General features: G+C 42.7%; 1 long non-coding RNA gene across 1 annotated transcript; it reads right to left on the reverse strand.

Annotated features, from left to right (window-relative positions):
• Window positions 1–477: 477 nt before the first annotated feature.
• Gm28403 lies at window positions 478–27,814 on the reverse strand. Its single transcript, XR_878428.2, has 3 exons — window positions 27,679–27,814; window positions 730–924; window positions 478–635 (listed from the first exon to the last, which is right to left on the reverse strand). It is a non-coding gene; the product is annotated as a predicted gene 28403 (long non-coding RNA).

Below are 27,814 nucleotides of genomic sequence, written 5' to 3' on the forward strand. Positions count from 1 at the left end.
TGACAAGAGAGCTCTAGGAAACAAAAACGTCAGCCACTGCACTCTAATAAAAGCTTGGGGACTAGTCTGGAAACCAGTGCTTCTCATTCTTGGAATCATTGGTTGCATGGCCATGGCAGTGTATCAGTCAGGAAACTGGGTTATTCTATGGTAACAAACAGCCCCAAACTGCAGAAAATTATTTGTCTCATGAGTGCATCTACCACTGGGCAATCATCGCCTTGAAACCCATCATCTCCAGTCCCACCACACCTAAGCTGAGAAAGAAGATCCTGACTTGGACATAACCAGCCTTTCCTTGATTTAATTTTGCTCCTCCTCCTCCTCCTCCTCCTCCTCCCCCTCCTCTTCCTCCTTCTCCTCCTCCTCCTCCTCCTCCTCCTCCTCCTCCTCCTCCTCCTCCTCCTCCTCCTCCTTCTACACAAGATCCCATACATCCCTGGGTGGAATCCAAGTCACCTGGTAGTTGAGGTTGACCTTGAATATCTGATCCTCCTCTGCTATCTCCAAGTGCTAGAAATATAGGTATACAACCCCACGGGCTATTTTATGTGATGCTGGAGGTTGAACTCAGGGATTTTCACATGTTTGGCAAGCATTCTGACATCTTGGCTACACCCCTATATTACGCTTATCTGGAGAAATAGAACCATGGGGGATGAATAAAAGTACATTAATGATTTATTAAGTTCAGCTTACATTACAACAGTAACAACAACTGAATCCCACCTGAGAGCAGAGACCGAGGCATTACTTGGGTGGTAAACATCTGGAGTAATCCCACAGTTGCTATCCCTCACTAGGGAGGATGATAACCCAGTAGTTGTTCTGTCTTCAAGGCTAGGGGCCTCAGCAGTCCCAGTCTTGCAGGGTTCCTGGAGAGCTGCTGATCTTTACTCAATGCAGGAAACATCAGTGAAGGTTCTGATAACACCAAAGGAATCAGCATCAGCAACAGGGTGAATCAACCCATGGGCAAGAAATGAGGCTGCCTGAGTACTCTTCTTCCTGCTAAGTACTCTATGTGGGTTAATACGTACGGAGCCATCTACAATCCAGATGGATCCAGATCCCTACTCAGATGATTTTAATTGTTGACATTAAAAGCAACCTTAGCCCTCCATTCTGAGCAACCTTCCAGCAGAAGGAAGGGACGGGCTGGCTTCTCAGATCCCTTCCCATACAAGTGTCCTAGGATATCCTCAACTGTGGTTGGCTGTGTAGAGAAGTTCAGTGCCTCTGTCAAGAGGATGCAGTCATACGCCTTTCATGAGTTAGAACTAGATACTATCAGAAACACAAAGAGGGCTCTCTTTTCCTACTTGTGAAAGAGTTGGGCAGTTACTACTACCCAACACTGCTCCAAAAAGAAAAATCTGTGTACTCCTTATCCAAATTGTACTTCTTTCTTTTATTCTTTTTTATTTTATGGGGACATGGGGAGACAAGGTCTCATATAGAACAGATGACAACTTTGTAGAACTGGCTTTTAAACCTTTGTGTGAGTTCTAGGACTCAAACTCAGATTGTCAGGCTTATGTGGGAAGCATTTTTAACCAATAAGCCATCAGGTTGGCCCTGTAGTCCCAATCTTAAAACAAAGAAAGACACACATGTACACACACACACACACATGCACACATGTGCACAGATGTGCACACACATGCATGAACATGCACACACACACACATACACATGTACAAACCCTCTGAACACAAGCATTGGGAAGAGACTGACTGAAAGTTACTGATAAACAATTCATCTGCTATGGGTTCAGAATCCTTCTTAGAAATGCTTGGAGCCAGATACGTCTCTGACTTCATCATTTCTATGCTTGTGAGAGCTGAGACACTGCACGTGCCATGTGCTACTTAACATTTCTATGGTGGTACAAGGCTATGCCTCTAACCAAATATAACCATATCAATATGCTCCTAAGTTACAATTAAAGACATTGATTTTACACAAGATTTGAGCTCTTCTATAAATGACTCTGCCACAAGCTTATAATAAACCTCTAGATGGGATTTGGCACATATGGGTAAGAGACTGTGAGTTTGTATTTTATTTCATGTTTTAAATAGCCTTGTGATGTCTTCACCGTATACTAAGGTAGTAAGATAGAAAAAGAATCAGGATTAGTATGTAACCTTTATCTCAGAAAGCAGGGAAATGAATATTTGCTTATTTTTTTAAAAATTATGCTTACACAGAAGGCTGAGGAGACAGCTCAATGTATAAAGTGTGTGCTATGCCAGTGTGCTGAGCTGACTTTAAGTCCTCAGCACCCACGGAAGACCTGGGCATGGCAGCGCATGTCTTCATCTCCAGCATGTGTAGAGACAGCAGATACTGGGGGTGGGGGCCTTTCTGCACAGCAAGTTTAGCCAAAATAGTGATCTCCTTAAGACAGCTCCAGAAGAGAACTTATCAGACTAATAATAATTAATAACAGTAATGTGGAGTCTGATAGAGGAAGGTACCTCATATCATTTTCCACCTCCATATATACTTGCACAGATACACAAATACACATGTGCACATGTTTGCATATCACACACACACACACACACACACACACATACAGATAGAATTTTTGTTTATACAACGAGAAAAGAAGAAAGGGACAGGAAGAAAGCTGGTTAGGGGAGGGAGCTGACAAGAGCATGGGATATGGATAAAGAGGGCTGGGAGAAAAGCTGACCTTCTTTAAGTATACCTTGTCCATGCCAAACCTAAATTTTAAAAGTGTGTAGTCCTTGCAAATCTGAAGCAATGTGCAGCAAGTTAATGAGCTGCTTAGCTGAGAACTGAGGCTGCAAAGTGACCGCACAAACAGAAACTATTCTGTGAGAATTCAGATGAGCGGCCTCCAGTGAGATGTCACCTCAGGACAAAAGCACCAGGCTGTGTACAGTTATCACCTTGTTGGCAGTAGCTCAGCAATTACTACTTCAAGGCTGTTGTCCATGTGTTTGGAGATAGTGCATAGGAGGCAATGCACTGGTTGTGTTGAGAGCTGGGATTTTCAGCTTCTGAACAAGTGATGATGCAGAGGCATTGTGGGAAAGGCAAGAGGAGCTAGGATGTTGGTAAGGAGTCAGCAACTAGACTGAATGGAGAGTACGGCAGACGGTAAAGGAAAATCTGAAAGAGAAAATTTGTACTTCAAAGACATTTAATAGGCCAGTGAGATGGCCCAAGTGATAAAACTACTCAGCCAGACATTCTGAGCTCAGTCCCTGGTACTCACATGGTGGAGGTAGAAACTGACTCTTGTAGGTTGTCCTCTGACATCCACACAAGCACCCTGGCACTTATCCCTCCTCACCACACTCAAAACACATAATGTCAGACAGGGACTTAATAGATGTACCAATCAGTTCTTGATACATATATTTCCTTGCTTAGTCATGGTGGAGAACTAGACACTGAACAAGTTCAAAGCAATTAGCAGAAAGGCAGCGAGATTATGATCAGAATGAAGTTCTGCACTTTCCATCAAAATTCGTCACGCACCAACTTAAAGAGGCCCCCAATGACCTTTCAAAATGGGGAACCATCAACAGCAACAAGAAAATGGCCATAATAGTTGAAGACTGTCTAAACATGGTTAAACCTATGAAACAAATTTCCTGGGCACTGTCAGAGAATCCATATTGCAAATAATTGCTTTTGTTTGTTTCTAATCTGTGTTTTGTGGGATTTTTCTTCTCCCCAGAGAGACATCAGGGAGTCTAGAGGGCTCTAGGTCCTTTTCTTTGAGCACCAAATAACACTAGAAAAGCCAGGAACATTAAACTCACAGGCATTTCTCTTCAGCAGAAGGACTTTACTCCTGTTTGTCCACCTAGAAAGCTCGGATAGGAGGCAATTAATAGCCTGGTGATCTTTTGCTAAATGAAGAAACAGACTGCACTGGAATCCTCCAAACTGCTGAGCACTGTTTCTCAGTCATCAGAACCCATTCTTGTGGAAGAGGTCACAGGTCCTTGGCAAAGAAGTTTCTATGAAGCCACGCCTTAAATTTGTTCTGCGAAGTGTCATAAGAAAACTTTTTTCCAAAGTTGTACTATGCTTAAATATGCCAAAAATAAACAACCTGACACAGACATTAGAAGTTTGAACTAACAGCAGCTACTAAGTTGGGGTGAACCTGATTCCTTTCTTGCCTCAACATAGATCATTTCTCTGCCACCTGTCGAGTTTACAAGGACACTTACATGGGAGCTCAGGCTGGCATCAAACTCAACATGTATCCAAGGAAGATTGTGAACTCCTGATCTTCATGACACACCTTCCCAAGCTTTGGGATCACAAATATGTGCCACCTCCACTCCTGACTTTAACACATTATTTTTGAAAATAAACAGTAACAAATAATAATTTAACCTTTGTCTCTATTCTCTCTGTCTCTCTCTCTCTCTCTCTGTCTCTCTCTATCTCTCTTTGTCTCTCTCTGTCTTTCTCTGTCTCTCTGTCTCTCTCTCTCTCTCTATCACACACACACACACACACACACACACACACACAGTAGTAGATGAAGAAGCATTTATTATGACAGGAAAAAAATAACCAAAGTAAGCCGGGCATGGTGGCACACGCCTTTAATCCCAGCAGAGGCAGGCAGATTTCTGAGTTCGAGGCTAGCCTGGTCTACAAAGTGAGTTCCAGGACAGCCATGGCTATACAGAGAAACCCTGTCTCGAAAAACAACAACAACAAAAAACCAAAGTAGTAAATAAAGAAGGAATGATTGAATTATAGCAACCCACTGGGCAGTTCCTAAATCAGTGTGAATGCAGCAAACAATCACCAAATGTTACTCACAGAGCAGAAGAGAAGATTGTGGTAGACATGTTTGTGATGAAAGTCACATACTATTGCCAACTAACAGGGTATACAGCAGATGCATAAATGTGCACAATGGGAATCCAATTGGTGAAATCCTGGGTATTTAAGCAGGCCCTAACTGTGAGGAACTAAGAAGTAACTAGGTAGCTGTCACTGATGTCACGGAACAACTGAGCAAACTTTTGTGTAATGATAGAACTATGACAATCAATCGTCAATGGCTTTAAAAGTGACCTCTTTCAGAATTCAGACTGAACAACTCTGAGATCCAGTGACACAATGCCTGAGATTCACTTGACAAAATATATAGTGGGAGTGATGGGCAAGAGAGAGGAAAGCCAGTAAATATTAAAGAAGAGTTTCAATGACAGGGAGCCTCACAGTAAATACCATTCTGTTTCATCTTGAGAGGTCTAAAACTTAATGATACAAAATGACAACAGTCAGGCTCTGGCACCCTCCTGTCATCTGAGCACTAAGATGGTGGAGACAGAAGAATCAGGCACATGTTGGGTTCAAGACCAGTCTGAACCACATAGAACTTTATGTATAAATGAATGGATAGACAGATATGTTTAAAGCTGAAAATCAAACCAAAACAAACAAAAACCAAAGTAAAATCATAACCAAAAACTCCTTGAAGGAGAACAACTAAATAATTTCCCCAACTACTAAGGCAGGATATAGCCAAAATTCATGACTTGTTGTGGGGGGCGGGGGGAGCCTAACCTTTGTCGCCCAAAGTCAACATTTATCTCAAAAATTAAAAAGCATATTAAAGATTAAAATCTCATACTATTAATTGCCCACAGTGCCTCCTCCACTTATTTAAGGATTAGTAGAGTTTTTCTTCTTTTCCATGAATCCTTTATTCTCCCACAGCTTGTCAGGCTGTTGATCATGTCACTTTTTCTCATCAGACTTTGTGAACACACATATATTGTGATGGTTTGTATATGTTTGGCCCAGGGAGTGGCACTATTAGGAGGTATGGCCTTGTTAGAATAGGTGTGTCACTGTGGATGTGGGCTTTAAGATCCGTATGCTAGCTGCCTAGAAGTCAGTCTTCCACTAGCTGCCTTCAGATGAAGATGCAGAACTCTCAGCTCCTCCTGCACCATCCTGCCTAGATGCTGCCCTGCTCTCACCTTGGTGATGATGGACTGAACCTCTGAACCTGTAAGCCAGCTCAATTAAATGCTGTCCTTTATAAGACTTGCCTTGGTCATGGTGTCTGTTCACAGCAGTAAAACCCTGACTAAGACACGCATCAAGAGTAAACATCTCAGGAACCGCAGGCCAGACGAAACCCTGTGCTCACCTTCAAGACATTCACCTTCATACTAAATTTAGAAGCTCATAAAGGAGGTGACAAGGTTAGGGAGTGCTCAGATTCAATTTCCTTGTGCTGAACTCTAAACGGCATCTTAGTTCTAGGGCATTAAATCCTGAGCCTGGAGGAAAATGTTAACCTCCCATGAGCTTCAGGATGCAGTGGGCTTGGGCTGTGGATTGCTGGGTGGGAGCCCAGGGCTTCTTATTCCTCCCTCACAGCTAACCCCACTGAAGCTGTGCTGTTCAGTGATTTCCACACTTCCAGGGGCATTTTCCTTTCCTTTCCTTTCCTTTCCTTTCTAAACAGCAGCAATGAGAGCACAGCTTATCCTGTCCTTAAGGCCCTAGTTACTTTCTCATTTCAAACCCCAGGCACAAGCAAATGTTCAGTAAACAATACTTTTTTTTTTCTCTGATGCACAGACACAGGTAAGCAACTCGTTCAATAGATTTTTTCATGAGCTGGGTCCCTATTCTTCAGGGGATCACCTTGCTTATCTGTAAACAGCACAATTCATCCTTCAAAGCTTTCCCATTTTTCCTGATTGATGTATGAGTTAGTTACTTATCTCATTGCTATAACTAAGTACCTGACAAAAGCAACTTACAGAAAGAAGGGTTTATTTTTGGGTCACAGTTTAAGGTCCAATACATCATGGCAGGGCAGTTATAGATGTCACAAGTGTGAGGAGGCATCACATCCCACAGTCAGGAATCAGCAAGTAATTAATGCTTAATGCTGCCACTCAGCAGACCAGGGGCCCCCATGCCATGCCATAGTGCTGTCTACATTAGAAGTTCCATTGCAGAAATGTCCAGGGGTTTATCTCTTATGGGATTCTAGATCCTGTCAAGCAGAGAGTGTTGACAGCCACAACTCATGTGCTCACAGACTCTTCTTTGAGCTACAGGCCTTATGCACAAATATATTGCTGGGCTTCAATTCTTCAGCCAGTTTTCTCTTCATACATTATTTCCTCATTCATGTGCAGCCTTGCTAACTAGATCACAAGCTAACCAAGGGAAAATGTATTCTGACTATTGCTAACCCTCTGGTGCAGAGCTTGACACTCAGGCAGCACCTAACATACACAAAGCAACAAGTCACTTAGCAAGTATGTGGTCATGCCAAAAGCATCAAGAGGACAATTCCTCCCAGCACATCTGCTACACTCAGAGCATTTGGTAAGAACTCTTCCGAAGTCCCACAGCTGCCACAGGGATCCCAGTGGTCTCCAGGATCCATCACCCCCTTCCCAAAGCCTCTGCTCACAAAATACCACTCCCCTTCAGCCTGGTCCTTTCAGCTGACAGACTGCTAACTAGTCTGCTCCCCTGAAGATACCACATTCTGAGGCATCCCAGGAGATCTGCTGCACTCAGGGCATCTTACAACACAGTCAGAGACATCCCAGGAGATCCACTGAACTCAGGGGCAACTGCGCAATAGACATCCTGGAGGCTCTTGGCAGGCAGTGCAACTGACAAACAGACTGAAAGCCTCCCTGGAATTCTGCTGCACACAGGGAAACAGAAAGAACAGTCCATAGACACACACACACACACACACACACACACACACACACACACCGGAGAACAGCTTCACACAGGACCAAAGCTTTACTGTTCCTCTGAAGACCCAACAGTCTAAAGGGCTCCCAGGAGATCTACTGCAGCCAGGGCAACAAATCTGCTCCTCTGAAGACCTCCCAGTTGGAAGGCCCCACAGGAGGTGTGCTACAGCCAGAGCCACAGGCCTATCAAGAGACCAGAAGCAACCAAGAGACAAAAGAGGCAGACTCCAGACAAGCCACCCAGACCAGTAAACACCAGAGATAACCAGATAGCGAGAGGCAAGAGCATGACCATAAGCAACAGAAGCCAGCATACATGGGCATCATTAGAACCTAGTTCTCCCAACACAGCAAGCCCTGAATACACCAACACACCTGAAAATCAGGAAGCTGACCTAAAATTCTATCTCATGAAGATAATAGAGTACTTGCAAACTTTATATGCCCCAGTACAGGGGAATGCCAGGGCCAAAAAGTGGGAGTGGGTGGGTAGGGGATTGGGGAGGGGGAGGGTATGACGGACTTTTGGGATAGCATTGGAAATGTAAATGAGAAAAATACCTAATAAAAATATTTTTAAAAAAAGATAATAGAGTCCTTTAAGGACTAATAAATCACTGAAAGAAATACAGGAAAACACAGGTTAAACAGGTAGAAGCCCTTAAAGAGGAAACAAATAAATCCCTTAAAGAAATACAGGAGAACACAATCAAATAGATGAAGGAATTGCATAAAGCAGTCCAAGACCTAAAAGTAGGTGTAGAAACAATAAAGAAAACACAAATGGAGGCAAACCTGAAAATGGAAAACCTAGAAAAGAGGTCAGGGATTACAGATGTAAGTATCACCGACAGAATACAGGAGATAGAAAAGGGAATCTCAGGTGTAGAAGATACCATAGAAGAGATTGACACAACTATCAAAGAAAATTCAAAACATAAGAAAGTCCTAACCCAAACCATCTAAAAAATTCAGGACAAAATGAAAAGGTCAAATATAAGAATCACTGGAATAGAGGAGAACGAAGATTCCCAGCTCAAAGGACTTGAAAATGTCTTCAACAAAAATCACAGAAGAAAACTTCCCCAACCTAAAGAGATGGCCACAAAGGTACAAGAAGCCTATAGAACACCAAATAAATGGGACCAGAAAAGAAAATTCTCTTGTCACATAATAATCAAAACACTAAACACACAGAACAAAGAAAGAATATGAAAAGCTGAAAGGGAAAAGGGCCAAAGTAACATACAAAGGTAGACCTATCAGAATTACAGCAGATTTCTCAACATCGACTATGAAAGCCAGAAGAGGTCAGAGTTCATGCAGACTCTAAGAGAATACAAATGCCAGCGTATGCTACTACATTCAGCAAAACTCATAGTCAACATAGATGGAGAAACAAAAATATTCCAGGACAAAACTAAATTAAAACAGTATCTATATACCAATCCAGCCATACAGAGGATCCGAGAAGGAAAACTCCAAAACAAGGACAGTGCCTACACCAAAGAAAAGACAAGATATTAAGCATCTCACAACAAAGCCAAAAGGAAAGAACCATAAGCACATAAAGCCACCTACAAAAACAAATATAACAGGAACCAAAAGTTATCTGTCTTTAATATCTCTCAATACCAATGGGTTCAATTCACCTATAAAAAGACATAAGCTAACAGACTGGATACACAAACAAGATCCACCATTTTGCTACATACAAGGAACACAATAACAAAGACAGACACTATCTCAGAATAAAAGGATGGAAAAAGGCCTTCCAAGAAGGAAACAAGCTGGAGTTACCATCCTAATATCCAATAAAGTAGACTTTCAAACAAAAGTTATCAAATGTGATAAGGAAGGGCACTTCATATTCATCAAAGTGAAAACCCACCAAGAGAAAGTCTCAATTCTGAACATCTCTGCCACAAATGCAAGAGCACCCACACTCATAAAAGAAACTTTACTAAAGCTCAAAACACACATTGAACCCAATACAATAATAGTGGGAGACTTCAACATCCCACTCTCACCAATGGACAAGTCATTGAAACAGAAACTAAACACAGACACAGTGAGACTAAGAGAGGTTATGTATGAACCAAATGGATTTAACAGATATCTACAGAACATTTCACCCTAAAACAAAAGAATATACCTTCATCTCAGCACCTCATGGTGCCTTTTCCAAAATCAACCATATAATTGGTCACAAAAAAAAACCCTCAACCAATACAAGAAGATTAGAATAATCCCATGCATCCTATCAGATAACCATGGCCTAAGGCTGGTCTTCATTAACAGCAAAAACAACAGAAAACCCACATACACATGGAAACTGAACAACTCTCTACTCGATGATAACTTGGTCAGGGAAGAAATAAAGAAAGAACTTAAAGACTTCCTAGAATTTAATGAAAATGCTGACACATCATACCCAAACTAATGAGACACAATGAAAGCAGTGCTAAGAGGAAAATTCATAGCATTAAGCACCCTAATAAAGAAACTGGAGAGATCTTACAAAAGCAATTTAACAGCATACCTGAGAGCTCTGGAACTAAAAGAAGCAAACTCACCCAAGAGGAGTAGACAGCAGGAAGTAGTCAAACTTAGGAATGAAATCCACCAAATACAAAGAGAACAATACAAAGCATCAACAAAACCAAAAGCTGGTTCTTTGAGAGAATCAACAAAACAGATAAACCCCCAGCCAAACTAACTAATGGGCCCAGAGGCAGTATCCAAATTAACAAAATCAGAAATTAAAATGGAGACATAACAACAGAAATGGAGGAAATTTTAAAAATCATCAGATCCTACTACAAAAGCCTATATACTCAACAAAAATGGAAAATATAGATGAAATAAATGATTTTTTTAGACAGATACCACATACCAAAGTTAAATCAAGGGTATGTAAACTATCTAAATAAGCCCATATCCCATAAGGAAACAGAAGTTATGAAAACCTCCCAACCAAAAAAAAAAAAAAAAATTTAAAAAAATTAAAAAGCCCAGGGCCAGATAAAGGGCCAGATAGATTTAGTGCAGAATTCTATGAGAGCTTCAAAGAAGACCTGATACCAATATTCCTCAAACTACTCCATAAAATAGAAACAGAAAGAACACTACTTAAGTCATTCTATGAAGCCACAATTACTCTGGTACCTAAGCTACACAAGGTCCCAACCAAAAAAGAGAACTTCAAACCAATCTGGCTTATGAATATTGATGCAAAAATACTCAATAAAATTCTTTCAAACCAAATCCAAAAACTCATTAAAACCATCATTCTTCATGATCCAATAGGCTTCATCCCAGGGATGCAAGGTAGGTTCAATATATGAAAATCCATTAGCATAATCCACTATATACACAAACTCAAAGAAAAATACCATATTATCATCTCCATAGATGCAGAAAAACATTTGACAAAAACACAACACCACTTCATTTTAAAAGTATTGGAGCGATCAGGAATTCAAGACCTATACCTAAACATAATGAAAGCAGTTTACTGCAAACCAATAGCTAATATCAAATTAAATGGAGACATACTTGAAGCGATCCTATTAAAATCAGGAACAAGACAAGGATGCCCACTCTCCACGTATCTATTCAATATACTACTTGAAGTGCCAGCTACAACAATAAGACAACCAAAAGAGATCAAAGGGATACAAATTGGCAAAGAAGAAATAATGGTATCACTATTTGCAGATGATATGATAGTATTCATAAGCAACCCCAAAAATTCTACCAAAGAACTTCTCCAGCTGTTAAACAACTTCAGCAAAGTGGCCAGATATAAAATTACCTCAAGTAAATCAGCAGCCTTCCTTTATACAAATGATAAACAAGCTGAGAAAGAAATTAGGGAAACAACTTCTTTCACAATAGCCACAAATAATATAAGATATCTTGGGGTAACTCTAACCAAACAAGTAAAAGACCTGTATGGCAATAGCTTCAAGTCTCTCAAGAAAGAAATCGAAAAAGATCTCAGAAAATGGAAAGATTTCCCATGCTCATGGATTGGCAGAATTAATATAGTAAAAATGGCCATCCTTCCAAAGGCAAACTGTAGATTCAATGCAATCCCCATCAAAATCCCAACATGATTCTTCAAAGGCATGGAAAAAGCAATCCTCAAATTCATCTGGAAAGGCAAAGAAACCCAGAATAGCAAAAACAATTCTTAACAATAAAAGAACGGGTGAGGGAATCACCATCTGTGACCTCAAGCTCTACTACAGAGCAACAGTGATAAAAACTGCATGGTATTGATACAGAGACAGACATGTTGATCAATGGAATCGATAGGATAGTAGAGGCAGAGAAAGGGAGAGAGTAGAGAAGTAGAGTCCACGTGGAGAGAGGGGTAAAGGGAATTCGGAAAGAGCGGGACCAAGAGGGCAAGAGAGAGACAGGCAAGAATTAGAGAGTAAGAGAGGAAGGAAGGGGCAAGCAGCCCCTTTTATAGTGGGGCAGGCATACCTGGCTGTTGCCAGGTAACTGTGGGGAGGAGCATACCTGGCTGTTGCTAGGTAACTGTGGGTGTGGAGTCCAGACAGAATACCAGGGGCTTGGGGCATTGCCCTGTGTGACTGATGCCTACAGAATTATGAAGCTGAGGCCTCATGTCAGGAGTCTATTGTCTGGGGGCATGGCAAACACCTTCTGTCCCTTGTAGCAAACCTGCTGGGTCTCCAAGGTTTAAACCTAGCTCAACCAGAAAACAGGCTACCTTTCGCAGTCCCACAGTGAAAAGTGTAAGTGTCCTCTACTTACAGCCTCACACAAGCTGGTCCTGACATCACTGCTTCATGAGATTCACAATCTCACAAGTGAGTTGCCACCCAACCACTGAGGGTAAAAATCAATCTCAGACATACACTGAGAATGCCACAACGCTGAGCACTAGAACAAATGTCCCATTGATGGGACAGAGGGGGTCTCATAATATTTCTGAGATTGCAACAAGATTTATGCTACAAAGATTATCATCATGTCCTGTACAAGCACAAACACACACAATTTGAACAAGCAGATTTTCTTTAGTTCCCATTGAGAGTCAGCTGGGACACAAGGAAAGATATAACCCTGACCAAAATGTCCCTTCCAGATTCTCTGGAGGCAACTGACTTTATCACTAACATTATCACTAGTCGCCAGAAATGACTAACTCCTCTTACTGTGTAATAATTCATTAGAAAGAGTACTGGGGCCTCAATTCCAGAGAATCAAATTTTAGGATGGTGGAGAAGAATTTGGCATTGCTAAAAAAAAAAAAAAGCCCCATCTTGACAGATATGTGATTCTTTTTAATTCATTCAACAAATACATGCTATAGCTCTGTAGCTCTACCAGCTGCTGCAAGCCAACTATTCACTCAGTCATCAGCACCTCATAGCCCAATAGAAATGGACATATTAATGGCATCATTGAACATGTAGCAACATCGAGGCATCACCTCCTTCCTACAGTCATGCCCCAGCTGGGTCCCAGTTACGCCCAAGCCTTCAGGAGTAGACTCTGTCTCCTGCTCTCAGCATACTTCACTTTGAGTTCTTCCCTGTTTCTCCTGCAGGTTTTAGACCTGTTGGCATGGCTTCAAGGGCAGCCGCAGCAAACTCAGGCTGGCAGATGTTGTCCCAATCATGCTGCAGGCAGCCTCATCTCAGGGGCTGACTATATCCACAAATCCCCAGGTTTCACCTCCAAACAAAGAAATCTGACTCTTGAGGGCTGAGCTGACAGTTACTGCTTTATAAGTTCCTGGGGCTTCCTATTGTACAGTCAGGCTTGGGAAACACAGCTCCAAAAAGTTTATTGCGAGTCACAGCAAGTAGGTGTGGGCCAACTTGTCTCCAGGGCTTGCTGGTTCAGTTGGAAGTTTGTCATGAATGGCCTAGGAACACACACATCTCTATAAAACTGGCCTTCTTCAGAAGGACAGAAAACCTTACACCATCAGTAGACCAAAAGTAACTTTACTCTATCTAGTTATCGCCTCCAAGAACACAGATTTGAACAAGTTTATAACCCTTGTAGTCATACATACATACATACATACATACATACATACATACATACATACATACATACAGGAAGGGGAGGGGAGAAGAGAGGACACACACACAAAATGGGAGACACTCGGTTTTACTCTCCCCCTTACCTGCCTTACCTAAGTTAACTGGTTCCCTAAGGTCTTCAGCAGCCTTGTGCACTGCTTGAGGCCTGTGCTGTCTTCTCGTCTTCAGAGTGAATCTCATGCAGCGGTACAACTTTTGTGTTGCTTTGTTCTTTCTTTTTGCCCCTAACTAGTTCTCTGTCTGTGCTTCAATTTGTGTTTCTGCATCAAATCTGGCCCCAGATGATGTTTGACAAAGGTGTTAATGGCTCCCTACTAAGTGCTGAGTGGACAGAAACAGACGTTCTAGTTTTGTTAGGTGGCAGAGCACAGAGAATTCTGGTTGCCTGTTATTTCCGTGATTTGGGAGTTCTGGAATCTTTATAAAGTGTTATCATAGACATTCTGGATGTGTTTTGCATATATTTTAACCTTTCAACAAGATTGGATTTATAAGGACCCATCGGACCCTGAAGTAGCTCTTTGAAAAGAGCTATGTTTCTTGAGCATCAGGCCTCCGCTCCCATCCCGGGAGTATGTCCTGTTGGCTATTATACACAACACAGCCCTTCTATGACTTCAAGGATATTTTCATTCCCTAGGTTAACTAGAAAGGCAGTCAGCCAGTTGAAGTCTGCCGAGACTGTGACTGTGAGCTTTATGTTTGATGTTTGTGAGCTCTTACTGCACTTAGGAGACTGAAGCTGCTGGTGTTGTGTTAGAATTGTGGCTCCTGTCCAGACAGACCACACCAGGCCAATATAGTTCCACATGCATGGGGTTTGTTGTGGGAGAAGAAGGCAAAGGTGGTGATGAAGACAGGGGGAAAGAGAGGGGGTGGTCAGAGGGATCTGCCTTTTATTTGGATTGTGACAGAGCTGCTCGAAGGTAAAGGTGGGAGGTGAGCCAAGTGGATTCTGGGAATGTATGGTGGTTGCCATGGCAACAGGTGTGCGGGTCCCTGCCAACTATGTATGATGTCACTGGGTTCAGATCCAATCTGCCATGCCAGTTCCTGATACCAACAGCTAGTCTGTTTCCAGTAAAGCCAAACCATACAATAAACACACACATACTCTCTCTCTCTCTCTCTCTCTCTCTCTCTCTCTCTCTCTCTCTCTCACACACACACACACACACACACACACACACACTGAGGTTTGCTATCTATTGTAATGCTAAAATCTGGCTCCAAAGTCTGGTTGACCGTAGGGATGAGGAAATCCCATGTACACCAAATAATTCTATGCAACCTTGCTCCTTAACTTAAACTATGGTTGACTAAAGATGTCTACAGCCTATAGCTGGAAAGAAGAGAGGTAAGCAGACCTTTGGTTCCCAGACTTGGGGTCTAGGGCAGAGACTACAAGAGGAGGAGAGAGAAGAGATGAGAAAACACGGTGAGGTAGGTGAATCATAAAACCCTGCCATGAGTGCTGACCCATTGAAGTAAGAGTGGCCCAGGCAGAACATGGAAGGTTATGAGGTTATCAACAGGGAAGTAGACAAAATAGCACAGAGGGTTGGTACCTGCCCAGCTCTAATACTGTTAAAGCTTACTATGAATATAAAGGTATGTGTATTTTATTTGGGAACTAAATGAACCATGGTGGGGTAGCAACTCACACACACATGCCCACATGCATGCATCACTCTTTGAGAACTTCAAATATAGATGCAATGTATTTTAATCATATCCACCTCTACCCTGTGCCACCAATCTCCCCACTCCATGTGCTCCCAACCTCAAGTCCTCCTCTTTAAAAACTAATAAACTAATAATTAGTACAGCCCAGATATGCATGTATGTATACAGAGCTCTCCACTGGATTCTACCAATGGTCATGACCCCAAAGAAAACCCAGTTTCCTCTGACCCAGAAGCCCTCCCCTCCCCATGCTGGGGTCTTTTCTTTCTTTCTTTCTTTCTTTCTTTCTTTCTTTCTTTCTTTCTTTCTTTCTTTCTTTCTTTTTCTTTTTCTTATTTTTTTTCTTAGTCACATGCAGCTAAGCACAGCGGCTGTGGGTTCATGAATGAAATGGTTGTGCTGTGTCTTTTCATAAAAGACTACACTACACAATTCTGCCTCCCATCGTTCAGCTCTTAGATGTTTCTGTCCATTTTTACATGATATTCCCTGAACCCTGAGTTTTTCTTTTCTTTTTCCTTTTTTCTTTTCCCCTTCCTTCCTTTCTTTTTTCTTTGTTACTGTTACTGAAAATATGTCTCACTCTCTAGCACCAACCTAGAATGTCCTATGTAGCTCGTGTAGCTCACTAGGTAGCCTCAAACTCACAATTCTTCTGCGTTAGCCTCCCAGTTTCTAGAATAACAGGTGTCATCCTAAGCCACAGGAGCCTCTGTTTCTCTTCTTAAAAATCAAAAGGAATCAACGTTCTTTGCAATGTTCTTTACATTTTTGCTTCTCTTTTCTAGTCCTCTCCAGCCCTTGAAAATGCTCAGAGACAGTTAGGAACCCACTCTTCTCACATGTGTCATGCAGATAAACAGTCAGGCAGATCTCATCGCAGAGAACAACTTCTAACACAGACTCAGTCTGATTCAGCAGAGCACTTGATCAGCATACAGAAGCTAGGGGCTCTACATACAGACACACAACACACATACATGTAAAATAATTTAGAAGCTTAAAATAAAATTTAAAGTAATTACAGAAGGTAGAAAATCCAGTTTAATGCTTTCAATGTGATGGTTGTTTAAAAAGAAAACATCAAAGTTTGCTGGATCTATGTATTAAAGAGACAAAAATAATTTGCTTGTTCATAGGTTACAAAATAAAACACACGGAGATGAAAGGATTTAAAACACTTTCCCAAGTTCAGGCCTCAAGCTAAGAAGACCAGAGGTGATATCTAAACCGAAGTGGCCATTGCTATCCCCAGACGGTCACTGAGTATCTCTCGTGTCATTCTCATCACATTAAAATAAAGAGGCATCGCAGAAGTAACCTCAAACTTTCCAGTTTGAATAAATACTCCTATGTCCATAACAAGGAAACTTAAGATGACGAAGAAACACTAGGCCTCTGGTTAATCACACGAGTCAAATGGCCAAGGCCTCGGTACTGTAAAGTTTCATGTCAGCAATACCTATGCTCCTAATTTGAACATGAGTAAGAACAAAGATAGTCACAGCTGTCGACAAGTAGATTAACTTGTTAGGATTTTGATTTTCTTTATGAATGCTTGTCAATTTACGATCATCGGAATACACCGGGGCATACTCCAGCACAGAATGCTCCATGCTGGAGGCATTACAGCACCTTGTTGTTTATGTGTTTCTATCCCTGGGGTAAGCAATCAGCTAGACCCTAATAAGCTGATTGCTTATCGCACTTAGGGAATTTTTTTGTTGTTGTTGTCAGCACATCCTGATATTGTGGCTATTACAATAAATAGCCAGACCCTAGAGCTTCATTATCCATTTATGGATATAAAAATTTTCTGCATTTTTCTTAAATGTACCTAAAGGCCCTTGCTGTAAAGAACAGACTAAAGTGAATATGAAAGAAATAAGGAGAATATCAGTGGAGGGCTGAGCAAGGGACTGTTGAAAACCAGCTCTGCAGGAACAGGCTGGCAGGCCCACACCCCATTAAAAAGAATCCCTTCCCCACAGACTGTGAGATGGCTGCATGCAAATCCCAGACACTCCTCACACAGCAAAGCCTTCCTGGAAACACACTGTTTAGTCTGAGATCACCCAAGCACAAATCAATTCCCGAGGACCGGATGACTAAAGGGAACTCACTTAATTGTGTTCACTGTTCTATTTAAATGGACAGAAGAGGAAAGAAACTCTCTGTTCTTTGTAGCTTAGCACCAACCCTCAATTTTGCAGGCTGCACCCCTCAAACTGGTTAAAACCTCTTTCATTGGTGTTTTATTCCAACTGAACTTCGGAATTTGGGGAGAAATTTTTCTGGAAAATATTAATCTACATTATAATGCATAAATTATAGGAAAAATTACTTTTAATGTATGATTTTTTTTCAAAATCATTCAGCAATCATTTCATACACAAAAGTAATGGGATAATAGCAGCAGTGGATGGGTGTTCTGCCAAACACATTCCTGGGGGTCTTTTTCTTCCTTTGTCATTAAACCTGTTTCTATGTTGTGTATATCTGAGTATATGCCACATGTATGCAGGTGCCCACAGAGGCCAGAAGAGGGTTTCAGGTCCTCTGAAGCTAGAGTGACAGACTACTGTGAGCTTCCTGACACCTGATGCAGGTGCTGGGGACTGAACTCTGGTCCCCTGTAAGAACATCAAATGCTCCTAACTGCTGAGCCATCGCTCCAGTCCACAGCCCCTCCACCTATACAGCCAGAGCAGTATTTGCATAGGTACAAGGAGAATATGTCCTTTTTGCAAAGTGTCTAACTGAGTAAGTCAAATCCATAGGCATGATCACGCCAGATACCTCCTCTGATTGGGTGAAGCCAACCCAAAGTCCATACGCCACGCAGGAAGACAGGGTCTGCAGTGAATTCCTGGAACAGTGGCCAGTGCTCTGCACTGCTCCCCTCCCTCCCCTTCCCTCTCCTCCCCCTGCCCCAGGCCTGGGCAGGTCAGATATGCTAACACAGTGGGAGTCAGAGGAAAAAATGAGATCCTGATCTATCCAAAAGTTAGATGTGCTTTGGGCAAAGTCAGGGAGAAAGAAATTGAATGTTGCTTAGCCCTGGTCCCAGGGAAGAAACTGACCAAATGAAACACTTAGAGTCAGAAAGTTAGTTCTCTTCTTCCCCTAGAGTCTGAGCAAGGCTTGGCCTCATACTGACTCTTAAGCTTTAATTCTATGTTACTCTGGGTTCTTGAATAGTCAGAAAGGGAACCTTTGTGCTTTGTACAGTGGTTACTCATATAAAAATGAAACTCATTAAATAAAACTGAAAATTAATGGTACTGAAAGAAAGAACCACCAATCACCCACTTGGTAAAATCTGACATGTAAAGAAAGGAATTTTAACCTAAAGTCAAATGCAGACGCTGTGACCTGCTCCGTTAGGATGGAGGGCTGGATGCAACGTAAACTAAAAAAAGAAAAAATATGGTCTTACCCTGAGCTAATAAAGAGTAATGAAATCACTGTCTATCTCTGTGTTCCTAAAATAATAACAATTTAAATAATCTCTTTAGCCCCCAATACCTCCCCCATGCTCCCTGAACAAAAGATGGTCCACCCCCACCTAGAGCACAGTGTTGGAATTTGACATTCTTGGCAACTGTAACCCTGCCTTCCCCTCCCTTGATCTTGTTTCTCAACATAAGACCATTCCTGCAGAAGCCGGCTCAGGTCACTTCTTTGCACCTTAACTCTTTTCAGCGCCTTCTTTAGATGCTTGGAAGAAAATGGCATGTACACTTTCAGGGTAGTTATCATGAATCCATGCAGGACTGTGCCCCTAAGAGCAGGCAGCTCCCCACCGCCACCCCTCACCTCCAGAACAGCTGCATTTCTTTCCCCAGGGCCCCTACGCCAGCTTGAGCGGGTGCTTGTTAGAAGGGAGCAGGCAAGTACTCGTGCCATACTTCTGCCAGAACTTACAGCAGGGTACTGGGACCCACTGCTCTGTAGGGCTGGACTATGCAAAAGAAGTGTTTACCTCATAGTTTAAAACATGAGGGAAATGGCTGGGGCTGTAAAGTGCTTGTCGTGTAAGCATGAGAACCTGAACTGCTATGGTTCCATCCATAGAAACCATGTTTTCTTAAAAAGCAAGACAAAACAGCCACCACCACCACCATCAAACAGAAATGATGGTGCATACTTCCAAACCCAAAGCTGAGGGATGGATACAGGCAGGTGCCTGGGCTCACTGGCTGGACAGACGAGTAAGCTACAGGTCAGAAAGAGACTCTGTCTCAAAATGCAAGGTGGGGAGCTACTAAAGAATGAACGTTAAAGTAAACCTCTGGTCTGCACACACATGCACACACACACAAAGAGAGAGGGGGAGAGAGAGAGACTCACAAACACAAAATGTAGATAATGTTAGTATAAGGGAGGGAAGAAGAGACAGAAAGAAGGGAGAAATAAAGGAAGAGAGGTAAGGCTTGGATCACTGTGCTTAGGCACTTGGGGCTTCTTTGCTGCATGGCATCTGTAAATTTGTGTATCTTTTATCTCATTATATGGCCACAAGCTCATGTCCTGGTTAAACTCGGGAAGCACAGCCCCTGGCCCCCTGGAATGCAAAAAGCAGAAAAGGAAAAATCCATACTGCTATTCTCGTCAGCTTAATAATAGAGAGCCTCAGATTCTGTATAAAATGAAAGAGATTCGATTGTGTGAAGGCACCAGGTCACAATGTCCCTGAGAACACTGCTATTTGGAGCCAAACATCCTTCTGAGAAGGGTCCTGAGGGTTTAATAACATCAGTCGACTGCAGCAAGACCCTGGGAGAGCACAATCCAGAAGCATGTCTCTGTGGGCTGTCTATTACAGGGAGCCCCGGGTTGCCTTGTGTGCAATTTTAGATCATCAAAGGTGACATTGGATGCTGTCTTCTAAATTTCAATCACAGCCTTAAACACTTTGTGATGTAGTTAGTAGCAGTTCTGTGACTCTTTGGGAACAAAAGGCCACCTTTACAAGGCTGGGGGAAAGGCACAGCCACAATAGGTGACCTGAGAGGCTTATGCTGCAAATTCTAAGCAATGAAAATAGGCTGGCTTAGTCTCTGACTGGGATCCCTAATTCCCTAGAAACTGCTGCTGTCTGATACTTGTTACATAGCTGGTCCCCTTTAGTCTAGAATCTGCATATCTTCTTAACTTGGCCCTCAAAGGAAAGTAAGTATCAAAGAGAACAGGAAATATATTTTTCAAACGGCTACCTCCTTGTGGATCTCAGCTAAGTAATGCCCAGTGAGAAAGACAGACAGAGCAGTATCTACTCTTAAGGCTCAGTTTATCTGAAGCTCAAGATGAGGTTAAATTAACCTGTGATGACAGACCTCAGGAAAAGGTTGACTCTGAGTATTGCTGAGGACCTGGAACAGGGATGGAATGCAGGGACAAATAAAGTAATGTTCAGTGCAATGACCTAGAGGCAAAGGATACTTGATCCCTGAGTCCTGTGCTTTGGAAGGAGACAATAGACTCATGAAAGTTGTCCTCTGATCTCTCTCTCTCTCTCTCTCTCTCTCTCTCTCTCTCTCTCTCTCTCTCTCTCTCTCTCTCTCTCTCTCTCTCTCTGTCACACACACACACACACACACACACACACACACACACACACACCAAGATAATTAATCAATAAATGTAGAAAAGGTGATTGTTTTAATGCTTGGTCTCTACATGTGGAAAGTGAAGTTTCACTGTGCATCTTTTAAAAGTCATTTTTTGTATGGCCCAAGAGTGTCAACACCTTTGCTGCCTTTGCCAGGTAGTAGCTGTATCTCTGGTCTAGCATTTCCTTGTTGTTCTCTCCACATCCTAGGTCTGGGGACACAAACTGGTACAGCTTCCATGCCCTATCACCTGCAGACGTATGCACTGACTGTATTTACAGGGACTTCCTCAGCCCATTCTGCTGTTTGCTTTACTCTACCTTTCTCTCAACATGACATCTAGGCAACAGTTGGTGCCATGATGAATAGCTGACCATGAGTTTCTGGGTTAATTTTCTAACACTGTGATAAAGACACCATAACCAAGGCAATTTACAAAAGAGAGTATGTATTTGGAGCTTATGGCTTTAGAGAGTCATAGTCTGTGGCTCAGGTAGGAAGCATGGCCAAGCAGATAGAGTGCTGAAGCAGTGGCTCAGCACTCACACCTTGAGACACAATCATGAGGCAGAGAGAGCTAATTGGGGATGGAATGGGATTGTGAAACTTCAAAGCCCACCCCCAGTGACACACCATCTCCAATAAGGCCACACCTCCTAATCCTTCAACAGTTCTACCACCTGGGAACAAATAATCAAACCAGTACAGCTCCCATGCCCTGTCACCTACAGACTTACACACTGACTGTATGCACGGGGACTTCCTCAGTCCACTCTGCTGTTTGCTTCATTGTGCATTTCTCTTTTATACAAGCACGGTTATAGAAATTGAGCTGGAACAGAAATGCAAAGCTCTTAAACAAAAGAAACTAGCACCAGATGAGGCAGAAGGGAATTTGGCCCAGTGAGCTAGGAGCCTGAGGTTCTCCCTGGCTATGGACTCATTATTATGCTTTTCTCTCCTCGCCATGCTGCCCTGAGGGTCCTGCTAGTAGGTATCCTCCGTTCTTTTTAAGATCTCAGTGACTCAGTTTTGGTCAGGATGCACATAACATTATTAGACATTGGCATCAAAATGCTTAGTAGAAAAGATGAGAATTTAAAGCTATCCTTGCTAAGCTCAGTGGGTAACATTTTAAAATGAGTGCAGAGGGATTTTTCCCATGTTTCCATCTGTTGGCAAGAATTCCATAAGACACTGCTGCTAACAGAGAGACTACATCACCCATGATTTATCTTTATCTCACACAGTAGATTCAGAGGAAGGAATTTCTGTAACTGCTTCCCAGGAGAGCAGCTGATGTTCTTCAAACCTAGCTGTGAATTCAAAGGATAGGCGCTTGATATTTGTTGAAAATAAAATTGTAATAATGTGTTTTCCCCTCTCAAATAATTGTCACTCACCATGCCCCACCAGGCATTTCCTCCCATAAATCTTCAGATTTAAATTAAAGTTCACACAGAAAGAAAGGCCTACTGATTTTTAAGCCATAATGTAATTCCTTTCAGTGTCCACATTAATTCTCTTTGCAGGCTATGCAAGGCCAAGCACATTATTCTTTGTTTACATCAGAGTTTTATATCTACAAAAATGGTTTGTGTTATTTTAGCTTGCCATTTCTTAATGACATTTTGAATGTCAAAGGAGAATTATATTCCCATTTCTTAGATGAAAAGGTCATGCCAGAGAAAGCACTGAAGAACTCTTGACATAGGGTTAGGGATGTAGCTGTATTAGTGGTATTTGCTGGATTCATCCCCAGTACCACAGAGCCAGTGTGTGGTTCACACCTATGATCTAGCACTCAGGAGCTAGAGGGAGAGAATCAGCTCAAGTTCACCCTTGGCTACACAAGTTCTGGAACATGAGACCCTGTTCCTGAAAAGCCCCAAGTCTGGAGCTTCCAAGTCACGTCATCATTTCCAAGTTTTACCAAATCATGTGTTTCAGAACCGCTGATTCTGTCACTGGGGGCACTGCTGAAATCACAAGGGTAGTCATTGAGGTTCCTAAAGAGAAAACCTGCAGTGCTTCAGCCAGGTGTGTGACTATTCCATCATGGCCAACCCAGAGAGATGCTGATACCGCATTTATCATGGAGCAGATGCATGAAGTAGGTTTTCCTTCAGGGTCACAACAATATCCACTTGCCATTTACCCATTACCCAAGAAACTGGCAGGCTTTGTGGCACTTCCGGTTTTCTCTGCATGCAGTTAAATCTGAAATGGGGGGTGGGGTCGCAGATGTTGGGACAAGACACAAGTGTCCATTCCAACTGGCTGTGTCTGTTGAGTTCCCACAGAGCCTCCTTTCAGGACGAACATCTAATGAGTGCTCTTGGCTTGTCAACAACCACATCATCAACATCCTTAAACATTAAACAACCCTCTGACAAGGGAGGAGCCAATTACTCAACAGTTCTAAGATGCAGAGGTGATGTGGGAAGCCAATCTCTATATCTGCTAGTTAGAAAAGAGTTCACACGTTGCTGTATGAACAGAAATCATAAGGCTACTTATGCCAGAGGGCAGCAGGCGTCGGAGAATAAAGGGAGTGGGAAAAAAACCCAAGTCCCGTCAGAGTTCCAGTGCTCTAGGCAGACAGACATGGGAGAACTGCCACACAATTTCCATGGTGCCCCAGATGGGTGTCTGACTGTGGGAAGCCACGGAACCCAGCCTGCCAGGGGGTGGACAAGAAGCAGTCCGAGGTCTCTGCGCCTCACTGAGGCCAGAGATAATAGGTTCTCAGTCTCAGGCATCCCAGACGCTTCTGGACACTGTGGAAGAGCTGAGAACAAAGTAGAGGCCCCGGGGTGGCTTGGACATACCTGGGGCTGAAGAGAGGAGAGGGCAGGGAAAGAGGTGGTGCTGGGTGGCTCCCATCCGGGCGAAAGTCCTTGGTCTGGTCTGTGGCTGGAGTGCAGGAAGGCCTTCTGGTGGGAGGTTAGATGCAGCTCTTTAGGGGAAAGCCTATCCCATCATTCAAGCATGGCAGACCTTGATGAGCAGAGACAGTCTATAGTTTTAGAGCTTTATTGTAAAAAGGCAGGGTGTAAGAGAAAAGGTAAAAGAAAGAGGCTGGCCTTGGTCACATGGAGAAAGGAGGAAAAGGAGAGTTAGAGATGAGAGTAAGAAAGGTGAGAGTTTAAGAGAGTGAGGAGGGGCCAAGCAACTCCTGTTATAGTGGGCTGGGCTACCTTGTTGTTGCCAGGTAATTGTGGGGAGGGGCATACCTGGCTATAGTCAGGTAACTGTGGGGATGGAATCTAGCCAGAATGTCAGGAGCTTGGGGTTTTGTCTGCGTGACTGATTGTCACAGAATTATGGAGTTGGGGGCTCTGTGGTGTTAGGCACCTGTCTCTGGAAATGTGGCTCACTGTTCTGTCCCTTATAGAGTTTTCTATTGGGTCTCCGGAGCAAGCCTTGTTCAACCAAAACAGGCTGCCTTTCATGGCCCCACAGGCTACCAAGGAAAACATAAGCTACAGAATGACTTCTGAATCCTCTTGGTGTTTTGTTTTATTTTGTTAAACATCTTGTCAGTTGGTTCTGAGGCATTATCTAGCAACTCTGATCACTAGTGAGGTGTTCTAAGATGAAACAGAATTAAACCTTTGAGCTGCTTTCGCATACTTTAAAACCTACTTGCTCACCACAAAGAAGCCTCAACCCTCAAACCTATTAAAATCAGAGTGTGGGCTGCTTCCAACCTGCAGTTAGGGACATTCACCGTAAAAGAATGCAATTTGCTTGCATATCTCCTAGCACCAAGAACTTTCCATTGCTTGTGGAGGGACTTGTGCAAGTCCTTATTACTTCCCTGGAAGCCTTGCCCTAGACAGCAAAGGGACGGGACTATCATCTACAGAGGCGTGAATCATCTGTACAGTGCAGCCTCCTTTGGCTACTTGCAAGCTGCCTCTTAAATACAAACAGTTCTCTACTTCTACAAGATTGATCTTAAAGCAAGTGTTAGGCAGAATGGATCCCCACATCTCCCCAAGCTCTCACATCTCTACATACTAACTACCATCCTAATGATACTAGTTATGGATCCAGAAAATGTTTATTCTTGTAACTAGGCAGATCTGGCCCTCTGTTGTTATCCTGTGATCATTCATGGGGCCAATCAAATGAATTAGTGCTCGAGGTTTTAGATACTTCCAAGGTTTGAAAGGATGAAAATCAGATAGTTGATACCAATGAGGAAATGCCATTTATATATCTCATCAAGAGCAGAGGGGAAAGGTATATGCTTGTCATCTGTAGACTTGAGAAACAAGGATCGGGAGTTCAAGGACATCTTTGGCTACACAGTGAATTCAGAATCAGCGTGGGACACATGCTAAAGCAGGTACATGCTAAGCAGTGGGATGACATAATGAATCAAATCCAGCATGTTCTCATGAAACATGTAATGAGCCAGTGTAATGTGGAAGATGGTTATTCATCATACAAATACAGAAACTGATAAATAATGTATATTTGTAATAAATATAAAAAGAAAAAAAAAGGAGCTCCATGCTTCTATGGAGGCTTATTAGAGAAAAACTAAGCCAGACAGGCTTGCCGAAAAGGATGCCCTGAGGAGACAACTATTGAAGACTAAAGGCAACAAGGTAAAAACAGTAGCCTATGTTTTTAGTCCGGTCCTGGGCAGGCAGGTGGCAACAGTCAGGAACTAAAGGAAGCCAGCATGGCTGAAGCACAAGGCCTGCATGTGGTTTTCATATGTGCACTAGAGATCCCTCCAAGTACATGTGAAGACCACATGAAGGTCTTGGAGGACAGACAGGGTCCAAGGTCAGGGAACTAAAGTGGAGGTGGAAAACAGCTGTGAGTGTTCCATAGAAGACAAGGTGCAGATTTTAGACTAGACATATGACTCAGCTGGCACAGCGCTTACTGAGCACCACAAACCCCTGAGGTCAATCCCTCACAGAACATAAAACCAGACATGGTGATTCATGTCTGTAATCCCAGAACTAGTGAATCTCAGACTGTCCTGGACGACATGAGATCCTACTGTAGGAAGGAAAAGAGGAAAAAAAGTTATGGGGGAAAGGGAAGAAAAGAGTGAAGGAGGGAGGGAAGCAGGGATGGAGGGAGGGGGAGAGACAGACAGACAGACAGAGACAGAGACAGAGACAGAGAGAGACTGAAGCATGCTCAGTGGAAAGTAAAGGCTGGAGACTGCTGGAGGTGGGCTGAGCTCTGGACAGACAGTTTGGGTCCTGCATCCCAGGAGCAGGGCTAGACAGATGAGCTTATAGAGGAATGAGTTCCTCTTCTGCTCTCTAGCAAGAGTGACTCTGCACTTTACATTTGCTGACATCTATACCCAAGCTCTGCCCAGCCTCTTGCACTTGGATGCTACACACCCTCTTATCTCACAGGTTATGAGGTCCAAGATTCAAATGAAAACAAGCCTAACTCCCATTTTCAGATGAGGATCAGAGGTAGACGTTTGAGTTGTTTTGAAAAAGGGAAACATGTATACCCCCAAAATGTGTTCCACTGAACACCAGTCCTGTGTGATACCATTCAGATGCTTGGTAGTAGAGACTTGTGGCAAGCTGCATACTACAGTTCTCTTTTAGATATTAAAGGCTCAAAGAAGCTCTACACCAATAATAAAACTTCTAAATCTAGTTTAGAAGTAAACTTTCTTGATATAGATATTTATATATTTATAATACATAAATATATATCTATTATGAAATAAAATAAATTAAAGTTATTGTGGAGGATACCTCAGTGCATGTATGCAAGCTAAAGACAAATTGTGGGAATTGGCTCTCTCTTTCCACCATTGAATCCCAGGGATTCAGGATTAGAGTCATGCTTGACCAGGGTACCCTTACCCACAGAGCCACCTTACCAATCCCTACTTTCCTTCCTTTTTTGGGAAGCCAGGTTTTACACACACACACACACACACACACTTGCTGTTCCAAGACTCACAACTCACTACCTCAGTCTTGACTATAGGTGTTTGACTACTGCATGACATACTGGGGTCATTTGTTCAGACTGCTGTAGTGTGAGATTCTAAGTTCCTGAGTAAAGATCTCCTTCAGGACCTTCCCCTAGAGCCAGATCACACACTCGAACTGTGCAAGATCCACACTTCCCTATGGTTTTTTTTTTTTTTGGTTCCTTCAGAATAAAGGTGCATTGTCTAGGCTCTGCCAATGCCCACCACAGTAGAAGAAATGGTATCTTCATGAACACATGATAGCTTACCACTTCTACAACCTACTAGACACATGTTAACCTAGATGTGAAGCCCTGCATTTGGTAGTATTGTTGTTGTTGTTGTTTTAGTAACCCATCACTTTTAAGGCATTCAACAGGAAGAGAACTGTGAGCAAAGAACATATAAAGACAATAGAACTCTACCCTGGCAATGTCCTCTACATAATTTGTTCTCTTCCAAACCCCCCCCCCCCTTCCTCTACCACAAAGCCATAGGTTTCATGAAGTTTTCAAGCTTCCCACCATTTTGTCTCCTACCAGTTCAAGAACACCCATAGTGAAGGCAGGTGAGAGGAAGCAAGTTTGTGGTCTTCAGTCCCATCATCTACCAGGGAGACAACAGGGACCAGTGCCTGAACAGGACATTTGAAAATTCTCAGCTTTTTCAGATGCA

This window comes from Mus musculus, chromosome 1 (genome assembly GCF_000001635.26).
Source record: "Mus musculus strain C57BL/6J chromosome 1, GRCm38.p6 C57BL/6J".
Taxonomy (NCBI): Eukaryota; Metazoa; Chordata; class Mammalia; order Rodentia; family Muridae; genus Mus; species Mus musculus.